Genomic DNA, 3,792 nt, shown 5'->3' on the forward strand with positions numbered 1-3,792 from the left:
AACGTCAATATCGCGAAAACAATATTTGTCTTGTATGGACGACCCCCTCGTCCGAAATTCGGAAAACATTTTTCATCCTTCCTGGTCCTAATGAGCATCCATGCCAAATTTCAGCCCTCTAGCTCTTAAGACGGCTGAGTCTATAGAGGACAAACAAACAAACAAACAAACAAACAAACAAACATACAGAAATTGCTTTTTATATATATAGATTTAGTTTGATTATGTTCGAAAATGATGTTTTATCGCTGAAAGTAACCGGTTACTTGAGGCTGTTTGCCGGGAATCATCATTTTGTCAGTCAACGCACTTTGTTAAAATTTGTACAAAATTTGCGGTAAAAAATTCACAAAATGTTTTCTCTCAAGATCCAAAATATGGTTTTGACAGCTCGTTACATGGAAAACACTAAGAAGAATAGTTTCCGTGTTGTTAGATAGTTTTTCCTTAAGAAAACATTATCGATACCCGAAAAAGTCGAGTGGGCGGTAATAGGGCAAGTTGAACACCACAAGGTTTAGTTAATTATTTTAAAAAGCGTTCATTTTTCGCCTTCCACTAAATTTTTTATTGAAAGTAGAGCAGTTTTGAGATGTATTGGAAAAGAAAGCGAATGAAAATCTGCCGTCGTTTTTTTTTTATCACACATGTTTGAAGTTGAAAAACCGCTAAACTGGGCGGTAGATGGTGACATGATGGTAACCAATTTTTTAAAATTTATTATGGTTAAGCGTGATATGTTTGTTTCGCAGTTTTTTTTTGTATTTTTGGTCTTCAACGTCAACTGATTCACAAAAATATTAAATTTATGGTAAAGTTAACCGTTAAAAAATCTAAAAAGAATTGTAGATCATAATTTTTACGATAAAAAAAAAGTAAAAGAATTCCGCAAGTTTTGTTTTTCTGTTTTAATCGATCATTTGATCTTTGCATTCATTACATAAACGAATATCTGCCATAACCCTCCTCAATTGATTAGTACCGAACTATTCAGCAATTCAGCAGTACCGAACTATTCTTTGCCGAGGACATTCAATAAGAAGACTGGCATCACACAACTCCCTTCGAGGCGAAGTGTTGGTCCCATTCGCAAGAAAAGAACCAGAGAGTCAGCATTATTATTCATTCAGAACACCTTGTATTGTATGTTGTATATGATGTGGCACAACGACATACTACAGTACAACAGATGGGGAGAAAATTGCCTTTATTTTGTTTTTTTTTGTCTACTCGCCCCTTTTCTTCCCATTGCGCTTAGGGTGATAACAACACATCTGATTCCATCTGACACATTAATACCCATCAAGCGGCGAGATGTTTTCTCACCCGTCACAATTCTTCCAACCCGATTCCGATCCCGCGAACCCAGAATAGAAACATTTACACTTTTGTCCGACCGACCGACCTTTTTCCGTCTTCTCGTCTAGTCCGTATTTTTTTTTTCCACCGAAGACCCTTTAGTATCATTGCGCATGTGTCAGTTCCGAAATCGTACCATCGCAGAGCAGCTACGTTATTATTATTATTATCTAAGATGGACGGAATCATCGGATATTACGTAACACTGCGTACCGATTCTGGCAGGCGAAAGTTTCTGCCAGTGGGAAATGTTTATATTCTCATTGAAAGTGAATCTTCTGGAAATGTACTGCAAAGCGGAACTCATGGATGCTCCCTTTGTTCAACACTTCAGAGCGTTCATCCAATGCAATCTCTCTGGTCCGCAGTGAACTCTCTTTCTCTCTCTTTTACAAAAAAAAACTGGGGAAATGCATACAGCACCGTTATACCCGTTACTCTGTAATTCACCCCATATAAAAATGAACTCTCTCTTGCATGGTATGGTCATGTCAATAAGGTAGGAGGCGCCCGATGAACGGGTTTTTTTTTCTCTTCTTTCCCCGGTAAATCTATTTTTAGAATCGCCGGCTAGCCGGCTGCAAGACCATTGGATTGGAACAGCTGGAAACCGAATCGAGTTGCTGGTGTGTTTACCTTTTTTGTACTCTCTTTCGCTCGCAAAGCGATGAACACGCAGAGAGCGTACGTTCACAAAATACATCACCCTACCATGAATTCAACCCTCTAGAGAGGAGATGTGATGCGGTTCAAGTTTGGTTTGCTGAACGGGGACCACTTGGTTTAAAAGCGGCTTTTGGCACTCGCCTTTCCGCCTGTCCCTTTGGCGCAGCGGATAGCGCGTTGGACTTCTAATCCAAAGGTCGTGGGTTCGATCCCCACAAGGGATGCATGTGGGAACAAAGATTCTTTTTTGTCGGAAGAACCATTTTTCATTGCCTGTATTCGGTGCTTTGAACAATTATTAACGTTTCGTTTGAAAACGTACATATTTCATTTTTCTTAAACTCTTTTAAGAATAAATAGCTTACAATCTACATTCATGACCTTTCAAGAGCGTATTGCTCCATAGCTTTTGTTTACTTTTAATCAGGTTTATTATTGCTTTTTAAAGGTTGTAGAATTGAGCTCGTAACTAATCCAGCAGAAATACGTATACTTACTACATGTGTCGTGAAACAAATAACAGGACTTTTGACTATTTTTGTTATTTTTGCTTCGGCTAAACATGAGTTGAGGTTTTCGAGCTGGAACACTTAGCAATAATTGCTGTGTAAAATAGAAAATTAAAGAAAATAAGTTCAATCAAGATTTGATAGATGCAACTAAATATTCGTTTGCACAATTCTGAGCTGGCATAATTTTTTTTTCACTCAATTTCTATTTAAAAAAGACTTATTGTGCTAAAAATATAGTTTGATCTTTTTTTTTTTTTTCAATCGAATGTCTTAGTTTAGTTGACTCGAGAATACAAACCAATACAAAAACCTAGATCATAACCTAAAAACGTACGCGCAAGTTCGGAATATTTAATATTTGAAAAAAAAAATTTGTTAATTTTCCGTTTGAAAGTGGGAACTGCATAGCATTTTTGCTTCCAAACTTCTGATGTGATAAGAAAATTCAGATCATTCATCTGGTTCCAGATTAAATCTCTGTCGTCAGTTCTATTTTCTCCACCTTTTGGAATCAGATTTTCAGTTTCTGTCTCTTATTGCAGATTTGAAACTAAGATAATTTTCATTTGTTTGAGGTTTATTGTGCTTTTCAAATTTCGTGTTGTCAATTCAGAACCATGAATCAGAATCAGAATTAAAAAAATATATGTATAAGAGCAAGTTCACTGGTGTTGGGAAAAAGTGGTAGAAATTTTGACATTTTGAAAATTTCACCATGCAAAAATGTTTTCAAGATCTTGGGGCGTTATATTTTTTTTGCAACACTGTTTCTATTTCAGCCGAATGTGATAGAAATATTGCTATTTTTGCATCACAGCATGCGAAAATACAACACGTGTTGTAAAAAATTAGAAGGCCACAGATCTTGAAAATGTTTTTGCATGGCAAAATTTTCAAAATGTGCCGTAAGTGTCAAAATTTCTACCACTTTTTCCCAACACCAGTGAACTTGCTCTAATGGCGATTTTCGATTTAAAAAACAAATGAAACAGATTCAATGATTTAATTGAAAGAAAACAATAAATAAATAAATTCTGATTCAAGATGAAAACCTAATTCGTATTTCGATTTTAGTTTTTAGGCCCTTTTCGTTTTTGAAAACACGCTCGAGAATTTTAAGTGGTCAAAATCCAACAGTTTTTTTTATCAACTTTTTTCTTATCTATTATTAAAAATAAACCATTGTTATTATTATTAACTGAGCTTTTAATACTTTTAAGATAATTTCTAGTCATTTTTTGTTATTTTTCATCAT

General features: G+C 35.5%; 1 non-coding gene across 1 annotated transcript; it reads left to right on the forward strand.

The window, feature by feature from the left end:
- The first annotated feature begins 2,176 nt into the window (after positions 1–2,176).
- Positions 2,177–2,249, forward strand: Trnar-ucu (transfer RNA arginine (anticodon UCU)). The gene has a single exon. It is a non-coding gene; the product is annotated as a tRNA-Arg (tRNA).
- Positions 2,250–3,792: the final 1,543 nt, after the last annotated feature.

The sequence above is a fragment of the Uranotaenia lowii genome, unplaced genomic scaffold, assembly GCF_029784155.1.
Source record: "Uranotaenia lowii strain MFRU-FL unplaced genomic scaffold, ASM2978415v1 HiC_scaffold_35, whole genome shotgun sequence".
Taxonomy (NCBI): domain Eukaryota; kingdom Metazoa; phylum Arthropoda; class Insecta; order Diptera; family Culicidae; genus Uranotaenia; species Uranotaenia lowii.